Source organism: Suncus etruscus, chromosome 6 (assembly GCF_024139225.1).
Source record: "Suncus etruscus isolate mSunEtr1 chromosome 6, mSunEtr1.pri.cur, whole genome shotgun sequence".
Taxonomy (NCBI): domain Eukaryota; kingdom Metazoa; phylum Chordata; class Mammalia; order Eulipotyphla; family Soricidae; genus Suncus; species Suncus etruscus.
The window spans coordinates 104,542,833-104,569,782 of NC_064853.1; the positions used below are offsets into that span (position 1 = coordinate 104,542,833).

The window sequence follows — 26,950 nt, forward strand, 5'->3', positions numbered from 1 at the left end:
ACTCCTGGGAGGCTTGGAGGACCATATGGGATGCTGGGATTCAAACTGCCGTCCTTCTGCATGCAAGGCAAATGCCTTACCTCCATACTATCTGGCCCGCCACCTTTAAAAAATAAAAAAACATGTGCCAGCTACATAATCCCTGTAAAGTGATCAAAGCAAGCCGTAGGCTTCCTCCTTCTGTTTTCTGCAATGGTTTACCTTGTATACTTCTTGTGAATCTTTGTTTTGTCACTTCCTCATCTCTAGAGGCTGGAGAGGTGGTGTAAAAGGCTGGAGCATAGGACCTTAGAATTGATTCCTATTACTGCATGATGCGACCTCTAAATTTAGACACATTCACAAAGGTCTTATCTGGCTACCCTATCAATTTTCTGCAGTTTTACCTCATACTCATATATGAGGTAAAAATTACTCAAGGAGGGCTGGTGTTTGCCTTTCTTTTTGGACCACACCCGGCAATGCTCAGGGGTTACTCCTGGCTGTCTGCCCAGAAATAGCTCCTGGCAGGCACAGGGGACCATATGGGACACCGGGATTCGAACCAACTACCTTTGGTCCTGGATTGGCTGCTTGCAAGGCAAACACCGCTGTGCTATCTCTCCGGGCCCAGGCGTTTGCCTTTCATGCAGGAGGTCATCGGTTCAAATCCCGGAGTCCCATATGGTCCCCCATACCTGCCAGGAGCAATTTCTGAGCCTGGAGCCAGGAATAACCCCTGAGCACTGCCGGGTGTGACCCAAAAACAAACAAAAAAAATTACTCAAGGTAAATTTAATTACTGCTTTAATATTTGTATACACAGAAAACATTTGCCCTTGCATTCCTTATACCTGAGCAGTTTTTGCTATACATTTAAACACTGATTGATGACTCCTCTATGGATAAATCAGCTCTTAATTTGCAATGAGGTGGGATTATGCAGTAAAACAGCCATAAATATGTAGGCTTGTAGGTGAAAACACATGGCTGGATAAAAAAAAAAACCCTGCTATATATACACAATGGAATCTACTCAGCTATAAGATAATAGAAAATTATGTAATTCGCTTCTATGTGGATGGAACTGGAGGGTATCATGCTAAATGTTAGCCAGGGAGGAGAGATACATATAGAATGCTCTCTCATGTGTATTATAACCCACAGCATGGAAACATCAAAAAGCAAAAGAATCAGGGCCAGAGAGATAAGCACAGTGGTAGAGTGGTTTGCCTTGCACGCAGCCGATCCAGGACTGACAGTAGTTTGAATCCTGGCATCCCATATGGTACCCCAAGCCTGCCAGGAGTAATTTCTGAGCACAGAACCAGGAGTAACCTCTGAGTACTGCCAGGTGTGACCCCAAAACCAATAAAAAAAAGAAAGAAAGAAAATCTAAACAGAATCTAAGCTTTGCTTGTATAGAGCAAAGCATACCAGAGCAGTGAGATTAGAGGAGTGGAATGAAGATGATTGGGTGAAGTGGACAGGAGATTGGAGTGATATGACCACTATAATAGTGGGTCTGGTGTCCGAATGTTATATGCATGAATTCCTGCCATGGATTGAAGTGTAAAATGCAAATCACAGTGACTAATAATAAAAGAAAAAGCAAAATAAAGAGCTCATAGACCAGGTAGGCTACTCAGTGGCTAAGGGGTCTGCTATGTAAGTATCAATCCCCAGTGCTACTGCATGCCCCACTGTCACGACACTGTCACGACAACCCTGCTTTTTCTGCCGAATAGCTCTGCTGTGATCTCTGGCACTACAGCAATTTCCAGCTGCGCCCTCAAAGTGTGTGTGAGCATTGCATTGAAGCTGAATGTGTGATTCTTCAGAACCCAAAATGAAATAAAATGTTTTCTGTCAAAAACAAAACAAAAAAATCCACAATGGATAATGGATGAATCATAAGGGGGAAAAAAAAAAAAAACCCTTCTGGCGCCGGAGAGGCCGGAGAGATAGCATGGAGGTAAGGCTTTTGCCTTGCATGTAGAAGGGCGATGGTTCGAATCCCAGCATCCCATAGGGTCCCTTGTGCATGCCGGGGCTGATTTCTGAGCACAGAGCCAGGAGTACCGGATGCGACCAAAAACCAAAACCAGCCAACCAAACAAAAACCCCTTCTGTGGCTGGCAGCTTCGCCTAACAGCCGCATTCCTCTTTCAGCATCCTGGTTGGGCCGAAAAGACAGACAGACGCGCCGGGAGAGACAAAGCCTCGTTGAGCCGGGAACGCGCGAGGCCCCTTGAAAACTACAACTCCCGGCACGCCCCGCGCGGCGCGGCCCGGCCCCATTGGTGGGCGGGGCCAGGAAGCGCCCGTCGGGGGCGTGTCCCCGCCCGCCCCCGGGGTTTGGCCACGCGCGGCGGCGGCGGTGGTTCCGCTTCCCCTCGGGCCCGGCCGGTCGCCATTGCCGAAGGCTGCTGCCCTGCCTCCCGCCCGACAGCTCGCCCGCCCTCCGTCTCGGGACCCTGGCTGGGGCTCGCCGCGTCGCGTCCGGCGCCGCTTCTCCTCCCGTCGCTGTCCGCGCGCGTCCCCGGAGCCCGAAGCGCTGGGACGGAGGCGCCTGGCCGGGCCGAGCCGAGCGGGACCTTCCCTCTGCCGGGCACGGTGAGTGCAAGCCGGGGCGGACGCTCCTTCCGCCCGCCTCGCCCGTCAAGGCCCGGCCCGGCCCCGCCGCCACCTGCGGCCGCTGCGGGCCGGATCGGGCCGGGCCAGGGCAGGGAAGGGCGGCGGCTCATTGTCCTCCCGCAGGCCCTCGCCTGCCTCGCCTCGCCTCGCCTCGCCCGGGCGCCCAGGCCGCGTCGACGGGCTGCTGCGGGGTCCCCGTCGCCCCCAAAGCCCCGCCGGCCCCGGGCTCCGTGGCTGCAGCCACGCCTCGCCTCGCCTCGCCTCCCTCTTCCGTCCCCCGCGCGCCTCTTCCTCTTCCCACCTCACTCGGCCCCCCGCTTCTCCGCGCCGTCGCCCCACTTTGCCCCGGAGTCCCAGGGGGCTTTGGAGCGCCTCTGCCTTTGCATTTATTTCCCTTTCCTTCGGGGAAGCCTCCGGGGCACCGGACACCTCTTGGGGTGCTCCTCGCCATCCCACTTGGCGCCGCAGCCCGGACGTTGGTTTGTGCTTTAGGTAACTTAGTTGCTGCTGGCCTTCCTTTTCTTCTTTTCTTTTCTTTTCTCTTCTTTTCTTTTCTTTTCTTTTCTTTTCTTTTCTTTTCTTTTCTTCTTTTCACCATGTTTGATTTTTTTTTTTCTTCTCTGGCTTTTGGGTCCCACCCAGCAGCGCTCAATTAGGGGTGCCTCCAGGCTCTACGCTCAGAAATCACTGCCTGGCAGGCTCGGGGGACCACATGGGATGCCGGGATTCGAACCACTGGCCTTCTGCACGCAAGGCAAAACGTGCTGTCTCTCCGGCCTCAGGTTTGGCTTTTTTGGAGAGCCCGCCCGGGCACACCGCACACACTCGCACAGTTCGTTCCGCCAAGACTAGAGACCCTCACCCGGGGAGGGAGGAGATGGCCATCGCCAGTCTGGGGCCTCCAAGGCCTCTGCCCGTCTCTCTGCCCCGGTTCCTGCCCTCACAATGGGTGTGGGTTCTCTAGGCGTGCTTTGCTTCTTCGTAGGAAAAAGAAAAATCAACCAAAGCCCATTGATTAAGATTAATCTCAGCGCCGCTTGCTTTTCTTCTCTCACCCCTCCGTAAAGGTGAATGCGAATGGCTAGTAAGCCCCTTAGGATTCCACCGAGCCGAGTTGTGTTTTGGATCAAAGTTGTTTCTTATGCACGTCACTTTTTTTTCCCCTTTCCTCCACTGTTCTAACTCTTCCGCTCTTGTAAGTCGGCAGGATATTGAAATAGCAAGAATTCGCTTTGGGTGTTGTTGTTTGTTGTTTTGTTTTGTTTTGTTTTGTTTGGGTAGGGCTATCCAAGAGAGAATCAGGTTAAATAAAGTCAGATTGGGGAGGAAGACCGTGTGACTAGTAATTTTTAAAGCAGGTTAGAACTTGTCTGATTTGCCAGAAGCTCAGTGGTATTTGGAAAACACACTTTGTGCTGTGTAGGTAGTCAGTTGTGTGTGTGTGTGTGTGCGCGTCAAGGGGGTGAGTGCGGGGAGAGAGAGAATGAGAATAGATGTGAAAAGCTTTGCTAATGTACTTGAATGTTACCGACATTGACCTCAGGCATCTCTTTTATTTATTTATTTATTTATTTATTTATTTATTTATTTATTTATTTATTTATTTTTGGTTTTTGGGAGACACCCGGCGGTGCTCAGGGGTTACTCCTGGCTGTCTGCTCAGAAATAGCTCCTGGCAGGCACAGGGGTCCATATGGGACACCGGGATTCGAACCAACCACCTTTGGTCCTGTACTGGCTGCTTGCAAGGCGGCTATCTCTCCGGGCCCTCTTTTAATTCTTTTGACTTTTTTTGTTTCAATTTTGACTGTGGTTTAGGGGGCCACACCTGGCAGCGCTCTGGGCTTACTCCTGGCACTTAATTCTGATGGGCACAGGGACCCATATAGGATGCTGGGGATTGAATTTAGTTGGCCAGTGGGCAAGGCAAGTGCCCTACCCATTGTGCTGTCTCTGGTCCTAAATCTCTTGGCAATAATTATCGTGTTCAAAGGACATTGATTTACATTCACATTATAAAAAAAGAAACCTAAAAAAAAATGTGTCTTGTAAGATATGTAGGTCTTTTTTTTTTTTTTTTTTTTTTTTGTTTTTGGGCCACACCTGGCGATGCTCAGGGCTTACTCCTGGCTGTCTGCTCAGAAATAGCTCCTGGCAGGCACGGGGGACCATATGGGACACCCGGATTCGAACCAACCACCTTTGGTCCTGGATCGGCTGCTTGCAAGGCAACGCCCCTGTGCTATCTCTCCGGGCCCAGATATGTAGGTCTTAAATCTGATTCCAGATTCTGGTGAAGGAGGTTGACCTAAGTCCATTTTGTGTTTTTGCTAAATGGTTCATTATTCTCTAAATGAATAAGTACTGAGCGTCAGTATTGTGATCATTTGGTAATACTAGTTATTCTTTATGGGAGATCCTGTTAGTTATCCTGTGGGAATGTGGGAGCCTGATACTTGATCTGATGATGTCAGTCCATGCTGCATTCAGGTGATAAAAGTTCCAAGATGTTCTGCTTCCCTTGGGCCTTGGTTCCTGATTTACCTTTATTCAAAGACTTACTCAGTCTCCTGGACTTTGTGATATTTAGTGCTAACCTTGCAAAACCAGATTCATAAAAACAGTAGGTTTTTAGGTGAGTTACCTACTAAAGGAATGAATGGTGGTTCTTATACTTTCTATTCTTTACAATAGGTGGGTTTCCATATAGACATTGAAAACAGTGATTTATATTTCTTTTCAATTATACTCTTTCAAAGCAATGTAAAACTTGTTAAGACAGCTAAGAAACTTTAAAATTCATGCTATATTTTTTTTGAAGAAAAGAGATCTTGTTTATATAGCTAAAGATAAAGTAGGTTTCTGTTAAATTCTCCCTATCTTCAGTCTGCCAGTGTGAAGTATAATTTTTTTTTTTTAAATATCCGATTGTGCTCTGGGCACTCTGCTCAGGGACCACTCTTGGGTTTTTTTTTTGTTTTTGTTTTTTGTTTTTTTGTTTTTTGGGTCACACCCGGCGGTGCTCAGGGGTTACTCCTGGCTGTCTACTCAGAAATAACTCCTGGCAGGCACGGGGACCATATGGGACACCGGGATTTGAACCAACCACCTTAGGTTCTGGATTGGCTGCTTGCAAGGCAAACGCCACTGTGCTATCTCTCCCAGCCCTTGTTTTTTTTTTTTTTTCTTGGTTTTTGGGTCACACCCGGTAGCGCTCAGGGGTTACTCCTGGCTCTACACTCAGAAATCGCTCCTGGGAGGCACAGGGGACCCTATGGGATGCCGGGATTTGAACCACCATCCTTCTGCATGCAAGGCAAAACGCCTTACCTCCATGCTATCTCAACGACCCTAGGGACCACTCTTGGAGTTGCCCAGGATGGAGCCAAAATTAGCTGTGCACAAGAACAGTGTCCTGAGCCGGAGAGATGGAGCCAGGAGAACAGTGTCCTTTTTTGTTTGGGTTTTTTTTTTGGGGGGGGTCACACCTGGTGTCTCAGGGTTACTCCTGCCTTTTAGAGCAGTTCTTGGAACCATAAAGGTTGCCAGGATTAGAACCTTAGTAAAAGGCAAGCATCTCACAAGACCCCTGTCTTAATCATTGTACTATTTGTCTGGTCTCAATGTTTCTTTTGACTTTACAACTTCTAATTTTGAATAAAACCTGAAAGTGAATCATCCACGTTGAATTTAAGGACTTGGGGTTCTGATCAGTTCTTTTTTGAAAGCCCTTCTAGAGAACTAATTTTATATTAATTAGGGTATAAGTTACTTTCAAATCTGAAAAATTAAGTTACTTACAAATCTTGAATTGTTCCTTGTATTATTCTTGTCCCTGAGAGAACAGAAATAAAAGGAAGTTGCCCTGCTGCCTCATTACCTTCATTAAATGCTGATTGTTTAATTATATGATGAGAGATCAGTTTTTTTGGGGGGGGGCACACCTGTTTGATGCCTAGGGGTTACTCCTGGCTAAGCGCTCAGAAATTGCCCCTGGCTTGGGGGACCATATGGGACGCTGGGGGATAGAACTGTGGTCCTTCCTTGGCTAGCGTTTGCAAGGCAGGCACCCTACCTCTAGCGCCACCTCTCCAGCCCCGAGAGATCAGTTTTACTAGTTCACTTTCAGAAGACTCATTATCTTGTTTTTTTTTTTGGTCCACACCCTGTAAGGCTCAGGAGTTGCTCCTGTCTTGGGGGACTATATGGGACACCGGGGGATCGAACCGAGGTCCGTCCAAGTCTAGCGCAGGCAAGGCAGGCACCTTACCTTTAGCGCCACCACCCGGCCCCTCATTATCTTGTTTTAAGAGTAGTCTGTCTGAACCAGAGCAATAGCACAGCAGGTAGAGCATTTGCCTTGCATGCAGTTGATCTGGGTTTGATTTCTGAACACAGAGCCAGGAGTAACCCCTGAGCGATTCTGGGTGTGGCCCAAAAAAACAATAACAATAAAAGGATAGTCTGCCTTGGTGAATTTTTTCTCATAGAGTGCATTCTGTACCTAGAAACGAATTTATAATACCTGAAACTTGTTTGATATTATAATGCAGTGCTGTTTCAATTAATTTTTTTTTCAAAAGTAATTTAAACATTCTTTCAGAAGTTAAGGGTTTTGTTATCTGTAAGGGCCAGTGTTTAGCATTCCGTGTCTCAAGTGATTGGCAGCTAGAGCCTGGATTTGAATCCTGACTTTTCCACTTGAATACCCTAAGCAAGATAAATGTTTCTTTCTTTGGAAGATTTGATTTTTTTTTAAGTCTATAAATGGGACATTTATAAGGTATAATGCAAATTTTATGTGACTGTTCATAACAAATAAGACAATGCAGGTAAAGAACTTAAACAGATGCAGTATTAAATTGCTTAATAAGCATTAAATCAATACTCCATCTAAATAGGTTTTATATTTAATTGCTTTTACAGAAAATATGATACTCCCAAACATAATCTGAGACTAACTTCTGAAAGAGGTCAGATCAAAGGGCCAAATGTTTGCTGCTAAAACTGTTAAGTGAGAAGTTTTTCAGGTTGGAATGTGGGTCAACAGTAGGGCGCCTTGGGCACAGTCTATGATACTGCAAAAACATTTTTTTTTTCTTCAGGAAAATTAAGTTTCACTAATTAACATTTACCTTGAGGGGCCAGCCAGGTGGCACTAGAGGTAAGGTGTCTGCCTTGCAAGCGCTAGCCAAGGAAGGACCGCGGTTTGATCCCCCAGCGGCCCATATGGTCCCCCCAAGCCAGGGGCAATTTCTGAGCGCTTAGCCAGGAGTAACCCCTGAGCATCAAACAGGTGTGGCCCGAAAAAACCAAAAACCAAAACAAAACAAAACAAAAACATTTACCTTGAGACATATAAACATTTATGCTATTGTTAATCAGAAAAAATTTCACACTGAAGTGTTGGGATTTTTTAATATACCTAAATCATAAAAAACAACCTTTATTCACTTTGCATCGTTTCTTCTCTACCCCTTGCATTATTGTTGTTGTTGGTTTTTTTATATTTGTTTGTTTTCTTTGGGGGGGGGTCACACCCGGCCGCTCTCAGGGGTTATTCCTGGCTTTATGCTCAGAAGTCACTTCTGGCAGGCTCAGGGACCATATGGGATGCCGGGATTTGAACCGCTGACCTTCTGCATGCAAGGCAAATGCTCTACCTCCATGCTATCTCTCCGGCTCCTTTTTTTTGTTGTTGTTGTTGTTTTTTAGGTTTTTGGGTCACACCCGGCGGCGCTCAGGGGTTACTCCTGGCTCTGTGCTCAGAAGTCAATCCTGACAGGCTCGGGGGACCATATGGGATACCGGGATTAGAACCAGGGTCTATCCTGTGTTGGCCGCTTGCAGGGCAAATGCCTTAGTTGCTGTACTATCTCTCCAGCCCCTTGCTTTATTGTTGTTAACAGTATCTGCAGTGATAGGCTGCTTTTAAGCCTGGCTTGATGCTCACACATATTTTAAGCAGTACTCACAGTGACCCTTTAGGCTGCAGGACTCCCACACTGTGCTTCTGCTTTATTGGTTGGGGGAGTGTCTTTTACTCCTTAAATTGCAGTGCTTGCACCAGTGATTGTCTGAGCACTCAGCCTATGAAACATTGGAATGTATAATCCAGTGTCACTCTCAGGCCCCTTCACTGTCCCTGTGAACCTAAACATACTTTCTTAGATCTTAAAAATGTTTTTTTGGACTGGATAGAATGGGTATGGTATTTGCCTTGCACACGGCCTTCCTGGGTTCTATCCTTGGAGTCCCCATATGGTCCCCTGAGCTCTACCAGGAGTAATTTTTGAGTATAAAGCCAGGAGTAAGTCCTGAGAGCCCCTCCAAAAAATGTGTATTTCTCATAGAAAGTTTTTGGGATGGGGGTCTTCGGACCATACCCAGTGATGCTTAGGACTTAACTCCTGGCTGGCTCAGGGGTCCATATGGGATGGGGATTAAACCCGGGTTGGCTGCATACAGGGCAAGTTTCCCAACTATTGGGGGACTGTCTGGAAAGTCCACTGCCCCCAAGGGGGGGAATAGAAATCCCATATTCCCTATCCGGAAAGGATAGGAGATGCTGTTCCAGTTGTAATAGTCCGCAATAAATATTTCACACAAATATAAAGGTTATAAGAGGCAAGAAACTCACATTACAAGCTGTTCACCCACAAGCCAGCAGTCCTCATGTGGAACTGCAAGCCTAGAGGGAAAAAAAGCCCCCTCTCTAGCAATTCTGCCTCCCATTTATTTAGTACCAGGCAAACCCCTCCCCCCAGGAGGAAGGGAAAAGACAGGCAGAGAGAACACAGATAAAAATGGTAAATATATCAAAAGTCTCCACATTTACCTCATAATTCCCCCTTTTTTTTAAGTCTTTAAAAAATAAAAACAAAATGGAAAATATGTAACAGGCCCTGAAAAGACAAGGAAAAAACTAAACAAAAGCAGCAATTTGCAAAGGCGCATCAAAAGGAAAAAATGTACAAAAAAAATTTTAGACATAAAAAAGGGTGTTTTTATCAAAAAACATGTGTCCAGGAACTAACTTTAGGCTCCAGACAAGATTATTTCACAATCCCCAAAGTACCTATAAGGTTCTCCAAAAGTCTTCCTTTGTAGACAAGATGACAAAGTCAGAATTCAGAGATCAGAGATCTGATGGATTATGAAGATCTTATGAAGCCATCAGAGAGTCACATGGTAATCCACAGAGATCCTAGGAGGATACTTAAGGAAGTCCACATTGCAGACAAGAAGAAGTTTTATTTCAGGTCATTACCAGGATGGCACGAAAGCCCATTTTGGGGCACAGTTAATCCTAAAAGCTTTTAAAAAAGCTATTGGTCTACTTATGGCCATTTTGCTGGGCACAATCAACAAGATCCTCATGAACTATTGTTTTTCATAGATAATCTACATCAGGATTTGATTAAGTTACTAGACAAGAAAGATCTTTAAGTGGAAGTGCTAATCACCCTATGGACAACAGTGAAAATTCAAAGCAGTCTGAGCAGAAAACACAAACATTCTCATTAATCTTATTTATGTGCTTTTCCAAAGACATTTCAAAACCTGCCACCAAGAATCTGAAGTTTTTGAGATGTTTATTCATTTGTCTCTACCTGTAACATCTACAGATACATGCACATTACAAGATTATCTTTTTTTTTGTTTTTGTTTTTGGGCCACATCCAGTGATGCTCAGGGGTTACTCCTGGTTATGCACATAGAAATCACTCCTGGCTTGGGGGATCAAACCTCTGTCAGTCCTAGGCTAGCGCCAGCAAGGCAAATGCCTACTGCTTGCGCCACTGCTCAGTCCCTGTGAGATTATCTTAATATTTTTGTTGTTGTTGTTTTTGGGGGGTCCACACCTGGTAGCGCTCAGGGGTAACTCTTGGCTCTAAACTCAGAAATCGCTCCTGGCAGGCTTGGGGGACCATATGGGATGCCGGGATTCGAACCACTGACAAATGCCTTACCTCCATGCTATCTCTCCGGCTCCCTTGAAATGTTTTTCTTTGGATGGCAAGCAAATTAAAGAAACTACAAACCTGGGGCCGGAAAGATAGCATGGAGTTAAGGCTTTTGGCTTGCATATAGAAGGTTGGTGGTTCAAATCACAGCATTCCATATGGTCCCCTGAGCCTGCCTGGAGCGATTTCTGAGTGTAGAGCCAGGAGTCCTGAGCTCTGCCAGGTGTGACCCAAACACCAAAACAAAACAAAACAAAACAAACCTGCAAACTTATGTGGATTTTCCTTTAGAAGGCTTCAGTTTATCAAAGTTCACCCTGAGATAAATGGTGTCCCATATGGTCCCCCCAAGCCAGGGCGCTTAGCCAGGAGTAACCCCTGAGCATCAAACGGGTGTGGCTCAAAAAACAAAAACAAAAAAATTGTACTTCTCAGTACAGGAGTAACGTCTGAGAAGTACAATGTTTTTTTTTTTTTTTTCATTTTGTTTTGGTTTTGGTTTTTGGGTCATACTCGGCAGCACTCGGGTTACTCCTGGCTCTGCACTCAGAAATCGCTCCTGGCAGGCATGGGAGACCATATGGGATACCGGGATTCGAACCACCTTCGGTCCTGGTTTGGTTGCTTGCAAGGGAAACGCCCTACCACTGTGCTATCTCTCAGGCCCCTCAGACACCTTACCTCTAGCGCCACCTCACCGGCCCCCAGAAGTACAATTTTTTGTTTGTTTTTGTTTTTTTTGAGTCACACCTGGCAGTGCTCAGGTGTTACTCCTGGCTCTGTGCTCAGAAATCGCTCCTGTCTTGAGGGAACCATATGGTACGCTGGAATTTGAACCACCATCTTTCTGATACCTCCATGCTATCTCACCAGCCCAGAGAAGTACAATTTATCATTAGTTTCAAACCATTATGGTGAATTTTATTGCGGACTCTCTACATCATATTGTAAAAAATGATGTGCCACTTCAAGACAACTTTAGATTAATTTTGACAATTAGAAGATCACAAAAGTTGGGTCCGGAGAGATAGCACAGCCGCGTTTGCCTGCAAGCAGCCGATCCAGGACCAAAGGTGGTTGGTTCGAATCCCGGTGTCCCATATGGTCCCCTGTGCCTGCCAGGAGCTATTTCTGAGCAGACAGCCAGGAGTAACCCCTGAGCACCACCGGGTGTGACTCAAAAACAAAAAAACAAAAACAAAAAATAAATGCCTCACCTGTTGTGCTATTGTTTTAGGTGGGGGAGGGGCCCTTTTTCTCCTAAATAGTACCCGCCCCACTCCTCACAGTGGCATTCAGGACTGGTGGTTTTGTCCTCAGCATTGTGGTACATCAAAGGCCAATAGGTAGTCAGTAGAGGGCAGGAGCAAGTGGTGCTGGGATCAGACCCTAGGCCATATACAGGTTAAGCATGAACTCTCTCTCTCTCTCTCTCTCTCTCTCTCTCTCTCTCTCTCTCTCTCTCTCTCTCTCTTCCCTCTCTCCTCCCTCTCTCCTGGATTTTTTAAGATTTTGGGGGGGCCTACTTAGCTTAGTACTCAGAGGTCACTCCCTATGGTGCTCAGGACCAAGTTACACAAGTGATTTCCTGCCCTTGAATTGTGGGGGGCCACAACTTGACTCACTTAGGGGTTTCTCCTGGCTCTGTGCTCAGACTTACTTCTGGTAGGCTTGGGGTACCATTATGGGATGCCAGGATTTAAACCTGGGTCGATTGAGTGCAAGGCAAATATGTAGTGCTTTCGCTCTAGCCCCCGACCTTGATTTTTAAAATTAAAACATCTGATTATTATATATTCTGTTCTTTTGTGATAATGGTGGTGGAGCATTGGATGACACCTGCACAGAACTTCTGACTGTATTTAAGGGGGTCAGGAGCATTCCTATTGATACTCAGGGGACTATATGTGTGATGGGAAGATGAGAGCAGGAAGCAAGCAAGGCAAGAAACTTAACTTCTGCACTATCTCTTGGCTGTGAATTTTTTTCTTTTCCTTTATCAATACATTTAGTACCTCATTTTTGTTTTTTTGTTTTTTGTGGTTTTTTTTGTGTGTGTGTTTTTGGGTCATACCCGGCAGCACTCAGGGGTTACTCCTGACTCTACGCTCAGAAATCGCTCCTGGCAGGCTCGGGGGACCATAGGGGATGCCAGGATTCGAACCACCAAACTTCTGCACGAAAGGCAAACACCTTACTTCCATGCTATCTCTTAGGCCCCTCTCATTTGTTTTTTTAAGTAGTTATGATATATAGTGATACATTAATTATTCCTGGTCATGTATTATCTCTAGTTTTGAGCATTTAAAATGGGAGCCTAATTGAAATTTCTTATATAGTGTGAATACACATGTATACAAGTATTTTTTTTGTGGGGGAAGGATTGGGTTACACCTGGTGATGCTCAGGGCATACTTCTTCCTCTGCTCTCAAGAATTACTCCTGGTGGTGCTCTAGGTGCTATGTGGGATGTCAGGGATTAACACTGGGTCATTTGTGTACAGTGCAATCACCCTATCTGCTATACTTATTAATTTATGGACTGTAGGGTAAATGAAGCAGAGTTGTTATCTTTTTTTTTTTGGTTTTTGGGCCACACCCGGCGGTGCTCAGGGGTTACTCCTGGCTGTCTGCTCAGAAATAGCTCCTGGCAGGCACAGGGGACCATATGGGACACCGGGAACCAGCCACCTTTGGTCCTGGATCGGCTGCTTGCAAGGCAAACCCCACTGTGCTGTGCTATCTCTCCGGGCCCAGAGTTGTTATGTTAATGAACACTTGAATAATAAGAGTTGGTATAGGGGCCAGAGAGATAGCATGGAGGTAGGGCGTTTGCCTTGCATGCAGAAGGACTTTGGTTCGAATCCTGGCATCCCATATGGTCCCCCGAGCCTGCCAGGAGTGATTTCTGAGCATAGAGCCAGGAGTAACCCCTGAGCGCTGCTGGGTGTGACCCCCCCCAAAAAAAAAGAGTTGATATAAAATAATTACATAGGTTTTGGGGCTGGAGTGATAGCACAGTGGTAGGACATTTGCCTTGCACACTGGTCAATCGGGAACAGATCCGTGTTCAATTCCCAGCATCCCATGTGGTCTCCCGAGCCTGCCAGGAGCAGATTTCTGAGCACAGAGCCAGGGGTTAACTCCTGAGCGCCTCTGGGTGTGGCCCCAAAATCAACAAAATAAAATAAATTGGGGGGAGGATTTTGGAACATAATCAATAGTCCTTAAGAAAATATATGCAGTGCCAGATGAAACTGGGGCCTGCAATTGTCTTGCAAGTAGAATCATTTTGTATCTTGCCTTTTTACTTAATATTATATCTGGGAGGATATTATTATTATTATTATTATTATTTTTTTTTTTTTGTGTGTGCCACACTCAGCAGTATTCAGGGGTTACTCCAGGCTCTGCACTCAAGGTTCATTCCTGGCGGTGCTCGGGGGAACCATATGGGATGCCAGGGATAGAACCTAGTGCAAGGCAAGCACCCTACCCACTGCCGTTGTTCTGGCTCCTGTATCTGGAGATATTTGTTTTGTTTTGTTGGGGAGTTACACCTGGCAGTGATGAGAGGCTACTCTTCACTTGGTGTTTGGAGGATCACGTGGGATTCACTGAGATGAAACAGGCCTCCTTTATGCAGGTCTTAATCTCTGATTCTTCTTCTTCTTTTTTTTTTGGTTTTTGGGTCACACACAGAGGCTCAGGGGTTCCTCCTGGCTCCACGCTCAGAAATCACTCCTGGCAGGCTCCGGGGACCATATGGGATGCTGGGATTCGAACCAATGACCTTCTGCATGCAAGGCAAACACCTTACCTCCATGCTCTCTCCAGCCCCATTCAAGAGCCTTTCTTTTTAAGTTTTATTATTTCCCAAAAGCTCATTGCCAGGGACTATATCTGTCTTTCAACATTCTCTACTGTCCTCTTAGAATCAGTTCCTTAAAATCTTTAAGTTACATGGCTAAAGGTACATGTTCCATAACTTCTACATGCTGACAGGACATAGATCATAGTTATGTAAGGGTGTGAAACTTATGTTAATAACAGTATTAATAGGACCCATGCAATAGTTAATTGGATGCAACCACCTTTGGGGGGGGCGGAGACACACCCAGCAGTGCTCAGGGATCACTCCTAGCAGGCTCAGGGGTCCACGTAGGCTGCCAGGAATCTGGGTTTGCTGCATGCAAGGCAAGTACCCTACCTACTATTCTGTCTCTCTAGTCCCCAGATGAAATCATCATCCTTAATAAAGTTAGTCAAATTTACTTACTGCTAGGCATAGAAAAATAGATTAATTTGTATTTTTAAGTTATAACAGCTTTGTTAATACATATTACTATTATTTCTGATAAAGTACAAAGAAATAACTGAATTTTCTATTTTCGCTCTCTTTATTTTTGGCCACACCTCAGGGTTTATTCTTGGTAGTGCCTAGGGGACTGTATATATTGTCTGGGGTCAAACTCAGGTTGGGGGCCAGAGCGATAGCACAGCAGTAAGGCGTTTGCCTTGCACACAGCTGTTGGATCCAGGTTTGATCCTCTGCATCCCATATGCTCCCTAGAGTCTGCCAGAATCAATTTCTGTGTGAAGAGCCAGGGTTAACTCCTGAGTACCTCTGGGTGTGGCCCAAATTCCCCTCTCCCCCCCCAACCCCAAATAAACCACTCAGGTTGGGTGCATGCTAGGTGGCAAGTGGTAACAGTTGTACAAGTCTCTCAGGCATAAGAAATAATAAATTTTTAATGCTTACTTTTTTATTACCATATTAGATTTAAACTTTTTTTTTTTTGTTTTTTGTTTTTGGGCCACACCCAGCTGCGCTCAGGGGTTACTCCTGGCTATCTGCTCAGAAATCACTCCTGGCAGGCAGACAGGCAGGCAGGCACGGGGGATCATATGGGATGCCAGGATTCGAACCACCTTTGGTCCTGGGGCGGCCACTTGCAAGGCAAAGGCCCTACCACTGTGCTATCTCTCTGGCCCCTGGATTTAAAGTTTAACAACTTTTGGTTTTGTTTTGTTTTTTTTTTTTTTTTTTTTTTTTTTTTGGTTTTTGGGCCACACCCAGCAGTGCTCAGGGGATAATCCTGGCTGTCTGCTCAGAGAAAGCTCCTGGCAGGCACGGGGGACCATATGGGACACCGGGATTCGAACCAACCACCTTTGGTCCTGGATCGGCTGCTTGCAAGGCAAACACCACTGTGCTATCTCTCCGGGCCCTATTTATTTCTACTTTAATAGAAATAATTGGCGAAAATCTCTGTGATGTGATTGAAATAAGAGAGGTAATACTTATTTTGGAATGTCTTTGGAATTTTTACAATCACTGTATTGGCAGCTGCTAGCTTTAGAGAGAGATTATTATTTTATTTTGATCTGCTTTACAAAAAGCCTCCTGAATTTTATCAGGTGTATTTTTTTTTTAACATTTATTTAGGGTGATAAAGTTTTTCTTTTGACTGCTGATAAGAATATGGGATAATAGGGCCCGGAGAGATAGCACAGCAGCGTTTGCCTTGCAAACGGCCGATCCAGGACCAAAGGTGGTTGGTTCGAATCCCGGTGTCCCATATGGTCCCCCGTGCCTGCCAGGAGCTATTTCTGAGCAGACAGCCAGGAGTAACCCCTGAGCAATGCCGGGTGTGACCCAAAAACCAAAAAAAAAAAAAAAAAAAAAGAATATGGGATAATAAATATATTAATATCTGGGGCTAGAATGGTGGTGCACGCAATAGGCAGTTTGCCTTGCAATAGCTAACTTAGGACGGACTGCAGTTTGATCTATTGGCGTCCCATATGGTCCCCCAAGCCAGGAACGATTTCTAAGCGTTTAGCCAGGAGTAACCCCTGAGCATCTCTGGATGTGGCCCCAAAATCAAATAAAAACAAACCCCCAAAAATTAATATCTAAAGGTACCCTAAGGCATACATTTCAAGTAATCCAAACTGTTCATGGTAATCCACTATACAAAACTTCAAGAATGGAGGATAATTTTATAGAGATTTAGTTTAATAAGTGTATGAAACTTTCATAGTTATTTGACATTTTTATTTTGCTTTCCTTTGGGGGTCATGTCAATCCTCATGACCTAGCCTCTGCATTCAACTATCACTTTTGGCAAGAAGGGCTCAGGAGGCCATATGAGATAGTGGGGATTGAACCTAGGTCGGCTGCATGCAAGACAAATGCCCTTCCTGCTGTACTCTTGCCCCTGCTCCATAGTTAACTTCTCTGTTCAGGCCTTGAGGAATCCTTACTTAGTCATGGGCTACTTTTTTTTTTTTTTTTTTTGGATTTTGGGTCACACCCAGCGATGCTCAGGGGTTACTCCTGGCTGTCTTGCTCAGAAATAGCTCCTGGCAGGCACGGGGGACCATATGGGACACCGGGATTCGAACCAACCACCTTTGGTCCTGTATTGGCTGCTTGCAAGGCAAACACCGCTGTGTTATCTCTCCGGGCCCTACTTTTTATAATTTGTATTTCCCGAGACTTTTTTTTTTTTTTTTTTTGGTTTTCAGGGCCACACCTGGCATTGCTCAGGGGTTACTCCTGGCTGTCTGCTCAGAAATCGCTCCTGGCAGGCACGGGGGACCATATGGGACATCGGGATTCGAACCAACCACCTTTGGTCCTGGATCGGCTGCTTGCAAGGCAAACGCCACTATGCTATTTCTCCGGGCCCCCGAGACTATTTTTATTGCATCTTCAAAGTTTGTTATTGTACAGAAATATATAATTTGTCGGGTTTTATGTCATTAATTTATAGTTTTGTTGTTGTTCATCTTAATTTGAGTTGCTGGACTTTTTTTTTTCTTCTTTCTGGGGGAGTTTTGTGTCACACCTGGTGGTGCTCTGGAATCGGGGTCAATGTGAGTGTGGGACATGTGGGCCCTGCATGTATGGGAGATGGACAGGTTAGTACATGCTCTGCAAACACTTTTAACTCCATACCATCTCTCAAGCCCTTGCTTGATGTTTTTAATACCTGATTTTGTTTGAGGTTTATTCTGTTGATGGTCCCTGAGCCTGCCAAAAGAGAATTCTGAGTGTAGAGCCAGGAGTAACCCCTGAGCTTCACTGGATGTGGCCCAAAAACAAAAGAAGTTACACTTCTGACTGTGGTGCTCCCGGGGTTGCATATCAGATTGGAGTGCTTCACATTTGGCTATAGGATTTACAAAGGTTTGTGCTCTAGTTGTGATATTGGCACACACGCTAACGCAGAGTTATATTCCGTAGTTAAGATACATATTATAAGGTTTTGCTTACTGGGGGATTTTGTAGTGTTTTCACATGTGCTTGCCAAGGGTCATATCCTTGCCAGGGTCACACCCCTTTGTGTACTCAATATCTAATAGTGATGCAGTTGGAAATTGTGTGCAGTGCTGGAAGTCACAAACAGCAGAGCTGCCAGGGTATCTGCCAGCACATGCGGAATTACCAGAGATTTGAATTTGTGACCCTGAACTTGTAAGGTGTCATTCCAAACTATTGGCACCGTTCCTCTAGACTCCCTGCTCTTTTTCAAGGTTTAATTAGGCCCTGTGATGTACAATACTGCTAATAATAAATAGATTTTCAGGCATATAGTGTTCCAATATTGCATTCACCACCAGTGTCAAGGTCCCTCCACTAGTGTTTCAAGATTCCTTCCCATTTCCTCACCCCACCCTCCTGCCAGACTCATTTCTGTAGGCTGGAGACTTAGGGTTGGTACCATTGGCCATTTGATACTCCTTTTTTTGCGGGGTGGGGGGGCGGGGGCGGGGGGGGGGGAGGCCACACCCAGTGACACTCAGGGGTTACTCCTGAGATATCATAGATATCTCACTGTTGTTTTGATTCACATTTCCCTGAGGAAGAGAAATGTCAATATAACTTTTGGCTATGTATATGACTTCTTTGAGGACTTGCTCAGGGGTTACTCTTGGTTCTGCACTCAGGCATCACTCCTGACAGGCTCAGGTGGCCATATGGGATGCCTGAGATCTAACCCAGGTTGGCTGTGTGAAAGGTAAGCACCCTCCCCACTGTACCATTGTTCTGGCCCCTTGTCTCTGGAGGTTTGTTTTTTTTTTTTTTTTTTTTTGGGCCACACCCGGCAGTGCTCAGGGGTTACTCCTGGCTGTCTGCTCAGAAATAGCTCCTGGCAGGCACGGGGGACCATATGGGACACCGGGATTTGAACCAACCACCTTTGGTCCTGGATCGACTGCTTGCAAGGCAAATGCCGCTGTGCTATCTCTCCGGGCCCGGAGGTTTGTTTTTTTATTTCTTTGGTTTTGGTTTCGGTTTTGGGGCCACACCGGCTATGCACTCCTGGCTTGGGGACCATATGGGACGCCAGGGATTGAACCGAGGTCCAAGGTAAATACCCTACTGCTGCGCTATTGTCCGGCCCCTCTGGAGGTTGTTGAAGCATTTTCTAAGTCTTCTAAAGGGCTTTGGTCATTGTGTTAGTTGTTCTAATGTGATTTACAAAACTTCTCCCCAGTTTCTAATGGTTTTTGTTTATTTGTTTGGTTTATGATTTTGGGGCCACTCCAGCAATGTTTAGGATTTATTCTTGGCTTTGTGTTCTGGGATTACCCCTGGTGTGCTTGGGGCCTATATGAAGTACCATGGATCGAACCTGGTTCTGCCATGTGCAAGGCAAACAACCTACCAGCTGTACTCTCCAGCTCTCATTCTGATTTTTTTGTTTGTTTGTTTGCTTTTGGGCCACACCTGGCAGCGCTCAGGTGTGTTGGTTACTCCTGGCTTTGGGCTCAGAAATTGCTCCTGGCAGGCTTGGGGGACCATACGGGGTACCGGGAATCTAACCCAGGTTTGTCCCAGGTCGGCCACGTGCAAGGCAAATACCCTACCTCTATGCCATCTCTGGCCCCATGTTCTGATTTTTTCTTTTAAAGTTTTGTGAGGGCTTTATTAATCCAGGGGATATGGTTGAGTAGCAGAACCATGCCTTGAGTATGAGACCTCAGGTTCATTTCTGGCATAGCAAAAAATTAAAAATGCCCTAGCTTCTCCTTCCCACCTTCCTCTACTATCAGTTTCCTGTATAATGCGTGGTTTTATTACAATAAGTGGACTCTAATATATGTGTTGCTGAAGTGAGACACAATTAGTGGACTCTAATCTAAAGTTTATAGTTTACAGTTAAGCTCACTCTGTGGTGGTATTGTTTGTTTGTTTGTTTTGGGGCCATGCCCGGTAGCACTCGGGTTACTCTGGCCCCCTGTTCGGAACTCGCTCCTGGCAGGCACAGGGGACGTATGGGATGCCGGGATTCAAACCATCATTGTTCCTGGGTGGCTTGCAAGACAAACGCCCTACCGCTGTGCTATCTCTGGCCCTGTGGTGGTGCTTTGATCAATGTATTCACTATTGGCAGTATACAGAGCATTTTCCCAGCCTTTAAAATATCTGTGCCCACCTTCTTCCTAATCTCAGCTCAAAATTTTTATCTGGTGATTTGATGCATTATTGTGTAGTGTATGTTTTATGTTTTATGCTGCTAAAGGTCTTCATTGTGATGATACCTTATCATTTATGATTGTTATATTTAATAAGTTTGAATCTTTCATTTTATTTACCTTAATTTTGTTTGTGCTGTTTTTTTTTTGTTTTTGTTTTTGTTTTTTTTTGGGTTTTGGGCCACACCCGGCATTGCTCAGGGGTTACTCCTGGCTGTCTGCTCAGAAATCGCTCCTGGCAGGCACGGGGGACCATATGGGACACCGGGATTCGAACCAACCACCTTTGGTCCTGGATCGGCTGCAAGGCAAATGCCGCTGTGCTGCTGTGCTATCTCTCCGGGCCCTGTGCTGTTTTTTTGTTTTTGTTTTTGGTTTTTGGGTCACACCTGGCAGTGCCTCAGGGGTTACTCCTGGCTCTATGCTCAGAAATCACCCTTGGCAAGCACAGGGGACCATATGGGATGCTGGGATTTGAACCAACGACCTTCTGCATGAAAGGCAAATGCCTTACCTCCATGCTATCTCTCTGGTCCCTGTGCTGTTTTCTTTATTCAGTAAATTACCATCCAAAATCGTCTCTCCAGGACATTTTGTTTCACTTCTGTCTCTTAAATTACATTTGTAGTTTTTAGTCCAAATGAAAACTTAACACTTAATAGCTTTTTGGGTGAGTTAGTCACACCTGGCCATGCTAAGGGGTTACTTCTGGCTCTGCGCTCAGGGGACCATATTGAACTAGCTGGGTTGGCTACATGCAAGGCACCTACCTTCACCCCCCCTTCCTTTTTTCCCCTAAGTTATCCCTTAAGCCAAGTTATCATTGTTGATGTTCTTTGCCTTTCCATTCCCTACTTAACAGGCAGTTTTTTAATATTTTCTTATCCCTTCCCCTTTCCTTCACTGTTCATGCAATTCTAACGGTTGTGGGAGCGGGGAAGGTCACAAACTTTCAGCTACTGTGCTTACCAGAAAGGACTGTGGCATTTGCACATCTTTATTGCAATTCTGATCGGGTATTTCTGGTACTGTACACTTCTGCAGTGTTTATGAACATTTGACTACAATGTGACTTGAACTTTCTTGTGATGCCTGGTAGCTCTGCTAGCACCAGAGATTGAACTTAATCACTGAACCGTTCCTCCCAGTGGTGGCTAATCTTTTTGAGCCTGCGTACCCAAACTGCCACACAAAACCAAATAATTTCCTAAAAAGTGCCAACACGTCAATTAAACCTTAATCACAAGATTTTAGTATCTAAAAACTCTGCGACGTACGCCACATATCATCCTGCGTGCCAGCTGCAAGGCCTTCTCGTACCACTGCAGGCACGTGTGCCATAGGTTCGCCATTGTGGCCTAGGCCCTCTGAAGGGTTTTTTTGGTGGGGTTTTTTTTTTTTTTAGACTAGTCAAGTGAAACAGGTGGGAGTGGAGAAGGAACAAAGAAATCTGTAACTGGCTGTGATCAATTAGTTTATTTATTTATTTATTTATTTATTTATTTATTTATTTATTTATTTATTTATTTATTTATTTTGGTTTTTGGGCCACACCCGGCGATGCTCAGGGGTTACTCCTGGCTGTCTGCTCAGAAATAGCTCCTGGCAGGCACAGGGGACCATATGGGACACTGGAATTCGAACCAACCACCTTGCAAGGCAAACACCGCTGTGCTATCTCTCCGGGCCCATAGAAGAGTTTTCTGATATTGTTGTCTCAGTCACAGTGAATTAAAAATTCAGACAATACCTAAGTTTTTGGTCTCTACCATCTGACATATTTTAGGCACTAAACTATTTGCAATGAAAAGAAACTATAGGCGTAAGAGTGAGCTTTTTTTTATTTCTCTTTCCTTTCTTGACCCTGCTAGTATTAAAAATAGGTTTCTTGCCCGGAGAGATAGCACAGCGGCGTTTGCCTTGCAAGCAGCCAATCCAGGACCAAAGGTGGTTGGTTCGAATCCCGGTGTCCCATATGGTCCCCCATGCCTGCCAGGAGCTATTTCTGAGCAGACAGCCAGGAGTAACCCCTGAGCACCGCTGGGTGTGGCCCAAAAACCAAAACCAAAACCAAAAAAAAAAAAAAAAGATTTCTTGGGTAGGGCAATAGCTCAAGTGGTAGAGCCGATGCCTGACACGTGAGAGATCCCGAGTTGGATGCTTGACACTGCCTATGACACTGCATATGTCCTCCAATCACTGGCTGTGGCCCTGATAAAAGAGATCTCTGGGAATGGAATTGAAGAAAATGTTTGTGTCCCCCCCCTTAGATATTTTGTTTGTTTGAGATGAGTTTGTGTTATTATTTGTTTTGTTATTTTCACCATACCTGCAAATTCCCTCTGGCTCTACAAGTAGGAATGGATCACGCAGACTATATGAGATGCTGGAGATTAAAACTGCATGCAAAGCAAATGCCTTACCTGCTATTCTATCTCTTTTCTTTTTCTTTTTTTTTTGGGGGGGCACACCCAGTGGTGCTCAGGGGTTACTCATGGCTATCTGGCAGGCACAGGGGACCATATGGGACACCGGGATTCGAACCAACCACCTTTGGTTCTGGATCCGCTGCTTGCAAGGCAAATGCCGCTGTGCTATCTCTCCAGGCCCTATTCTATCTCTTTTAACTACTTTATTCTTTGTTTTTTTGTTTGTTTGTTTGTTTTGTTTTGTTTTTGAGTCTCACTCGGTGTGGCATTCAGGTTATTCCTGGCTCTGTGCTCAGAAATTGTCCCTGGTAAGTACTGGGGACTATATGGGATGCCGGGATTCGAACCATTGTCCTCTGTCCTGTGTTGGTCCGTCCTGTGTTGGTTGCGTGCAAGGCAAACACCTTACCGCTGTACTATCTCTCTGGCCCCCTAACTACTTAATTCTTTATGAGAATAAACAACCATTTGAAACCAAGCCTTCCGCTCCCAGTTTGCCTCTGCAGCTGTCTGCCCTGTTCTGCCCTGTCTTGGCTCCTTGTTTGATAATGAAGTATGCTTGCTATACCAATTACCTTCTGGAGAGGAATACGTTCCATTGTAAAGTGAGATGGATTGAGTAGTTAGAATTGAGATGATTTTCAGGGCTGGAGAGATAGTACAGTGGATGTGGTGTTCTCATTGCCTGTGGCCAAATTGGGTTCACAACCCTATCATCCCCCAGTGCAGAGCCAGGAGTGCCCGCCCTCCAAAAAAGTTTTTAACATGTTTTTATCCTGGTGGTTAAGATGAGAGTTGCTGAGGCCAGAGCGATAGCACAGCGGAAAGGTGTTTGCCTTGCATGCAAACCAACACAGGTCGGACTCCGGTTCGAATCCCAGCAACTCCATATAGTTCCCTGAGACTGTCAGGAGTAACTCCTAAGCACTGCCAGGTGTGAGCCCCTCCCCCCCCAATAAACCCAAATAGATGAAGGTTTGCTGGTTCTGTTTTATCAGCTCTGAAAATCAAGATAAATGTATTCAATTTTCTTTTCTTTTTTTTTTTTTTTGGTTTTTGGTTTTTGGGTCACACCCGGCAGTGCTCAGGGGTTACTCCTGGCTCTACGCTCAGAAATCACCCCTGGCAGGCTCAGGGAACCATATGGGACGCCGGGATTCGAACCACTGACCTTCTGCATGAGAGGCAAACGCCTTACCTCCATGCTATATCTCCGGCCCCTCAATTTTCTTAACTTAAGAGCTAGAACAAGAAAAATAAAATTGAGAGTATATTTTCAGAATTTCCTAAGTTTCTCCTAGGATAAAAGATTTTTTTTTTCTTTTGGTTTTGGTTTTTGGGCCACACCCGGCAGCACTCAGGGGTTACTCCTGGCTATCTGCTCAGAAATAGCTCCTGGCGGGCACGGGGGACTATATGGGACACTGGGATTCGAACCAACCACCTTTGGTCCTGAATCGGCTGCTTGCAAGGCAAACGCCGCTGTGCTATCTCTCCGGGCCCAGGATAAAAGATTTAAAAAATAAACTTGGTATGGGATCAGGTTTAAATAACTCAAAAGGTTAGAAAATGTGCCTTGCATACATCAAGCTCCAGGTGTGATCCTTCTGCCAGAAAGGTTATTCAAGTACTGTTGGAGTGGCCCTAGAGGCCCCCAGCATCACTGGACCTGAGCAGCACTGCATTGCTAAATTAAGTACTAATTAGCTAGCAAAAGCAGGCTGAGTATTGTTGAGAGTGGCCTCTAGGCCACTGAAACAACAAAACAACAAACCCTTGGTTCTGATGTCATCACAGATAAAACTTTCATTCAATGATTTGTTCATTCATAAGCAATTGTAGTTATTCATGAACTAGACACAGTGCTAAGTAAGATAGAATACTTACTGGACTGTATATTTGTGCAGTTTGTAGCCGGGAAGAAAGACATTGGGTGGGGCCAGAGTGGTAGGACAGCCTTGCGGCTGATCCAGGACAGACCTGAGTTCGATCCCCAGTGTCCCATATGGTCCCCCAAGCCAGGAGTGATTCTGAGCACACAGCCAGAAGAAAACCCTGAGCGTCACTAGGCGTGGCCCAAAAGACAGAATAAGAATAAAACAAAACAAAACAAAAAAGACACTGTGTGAAGAGGGAACCATGTGATGTATGTTAAGAATATTCCTGGATGGATTTGTGGAGGTGCCTTAGATTCCTGAGCAGGTGACACCCAGGATTGTGCTTTTATAGTAAGTATTTGACAGATGGAGGTGGTACTAGAAAGTTAGATAACTAACTAATCTTGCTTTGTCCAGCTCAGGCCTTTCCTGGCTTTAGCACTGAAACCCAATGTCTCAGGAAAATGTCTCAGGCACAGAATATTGGTTCCCTAACTGGAAACCTCTGAAAGGGCTTGTGTGGAGGCCTAGAGTAATGGTAGAGAAATGGAAAGAATGCTTAAGGCTTAGGTTGGGTTTTTTTTTTGTTTTTTGTTTTTTTTGGTTTTGTTTTTTTTGGTTTTGGGCCACACCCGGCGGTGCTCAGAGGTTACTCCTGGCTGTCTGCTCAGAAATAGCTCCTGGCAGGCACAGGGGACCATATGGGACACCGGGATTCGAACCAACCACCTTAGGTCCTGGATCACCTGCTTGCTGTGCTATCTCTCTGGCCCCATTAGGTTGTTTTTTGTTAGTTTGTTTTTGTTTTGGGGCCACACCTGCAGTGCTCAGGGATTGTTACTCCTGCATCTTTTTCAGAAATTGTTCCTGGCAGGCTCGAGGGACCATATGGGATGCCAGGAATTTAACCTAGGTCTGTCCGAGGTCAGCCTTGTACAAGGCAAACAGACTACTGCTATGCTATCTCTCCAGCCCTATAAAATTTAGTTGGAAGAGGAAAAGATGCGAACTAATGTGCTGAGTAATTTAGGGGCCTGTTTAATTATTCTACTTAGGCTACATGTAATTAAGGAGACTGAAATGATCAAATTTAATAGTTTTGGAAGTTGCTTCTAGGACTGGAGAAATAATAAAGCAGATTTGGTACTTAACTTGCTCACTCCAGTTTCTATCCCCAGTACCCTATATGGTACCCTGGTGCTGCCAGGAGTGATTCCTGAGCTCTGCCAAGTATGGCTCCAAAAACAAAAACAACAGTTGATCACAGAAGTATGAAAAAATATACTTGGAGGGACTGTATGTGGATTAGGAAATAATAGTCATTAAATCACAGGCTGTAGTTACTGAGAAGTTTTTTTTTTTTTTTTTTTTTTTTGGTTTTTGGGCCACACCCGGCGTTGCTCAGGGGTTACTCCTGGCTATCTGCTCAGAAATAGCTCCTGGCAGGCACGGGGGACTATATGGGACACTGGGATTCGAACCAACCACTTTTGGTCCTGGATCGGCTGCTTGCAAGGCAAATGCCGCTGTGCTATCTCTCCGGGCCCTACTGAGAAGTTTTAACTAAGGTGTTTTGAGAGGCATGGACAGTTTTTGAAATTGGAAGTTTATAATAGAAGTGGGGACACAAAAAAAAAAAAAAAAAAAAGGGGCCGGAGAGGTAGCATGGAGGTAAGGCGTTTGCCTTTCATGCAGGAGGTCATCAGTTCGAATCCCGGCATCCCATATGGTCCCCTGTGCCTGCCAGGAGCAATTTCTGAGCCTGGAGCCAGGAATAACCCCTGAGCACTGCTGGGTGTGACCCAAAAACCACAAAAAAAAAAAAGAAGTGGGGAAACCAGGGCCAGGGAGATAGCATGGAGGTAAGGCATTTGCCTTGTATCAGAAGATTGGTGGTTCAAATCCCAGCATCCCATATGGTCCCCCGAGCCTACCAGGAGTGATTTCTGAGTGTAGAGCCAGGAGTAGCCCCTGAGCACTGCCGGGTGTGACCCCTCCCCCAAGAAAGTGGGGAAGCCTGGGCCAGAGAGATAAGACAGCAGTAGGGCTTTTGCCTTGCACATGGCCTATTCAGGATGGTCAGTGATTCGAATCCCAGCATCCTGTGAGCCTGTCAGGAGCGATATCTCAGCACAGAGCCAGGAGCAACCCCTGAGCACTGCTGGGTGTGACCCAAAAACCAAAAAAAAAAAAAAAAAAAAAGTGTGAAAACCTGAATTAGAAGGTTTTTATAAGTTACTTTCTTCCAATATTGGTTATTTCTTGAAAATGGAAAAATCATGGAGCCACTCAACCAATAGGAAGTCCAGCGAGTTGGGTACTTACCTTACACAACTGACCTAGGTTTGATCCATAGCACTATATGTGGTTCCAAGCTAGGAATTAACCTTGAGCATCATTCGGAATGGCCCCAAACAAAACTGAAAGAAAAAAACACTGATGGCATGGGGGGATAGTATGGTGGGTAAGGTGCTTGTTTTGCATGCAGGTTCAATCCCTGCCACCTCATGGTCCTGCAAGCCCACCAGGAGTAAGTCCTGAGTACTACTGGGTGTAGTCCAAAACAACA

At 45.5% G+C, this 26,950-nt stretch overlaps 1 protein-coding gene across 1 annotated transcript in view; it reads left to right on the plus strand.

The window, feature by feature from the left end:
- The first annotated feature begins 2,350 nt into the window (after window positions 1-2,350).
- The window catches only part of PAK2 (p21 (RAC1) activated kinase 2), a 68,790-nt gene continuing 44,190 nt past the window's right edge, over window positions 2,351-26,950 (plus strand). The window contains exon 1 of the mRNA XM_049776032.1: window positions 2,351-2,595. The gene's annotated coding sequence lies outside the window, so the exon portion shown is untranslated. The remainder of the gene's footprint in view (window positions 2,596-26,950) is intronic.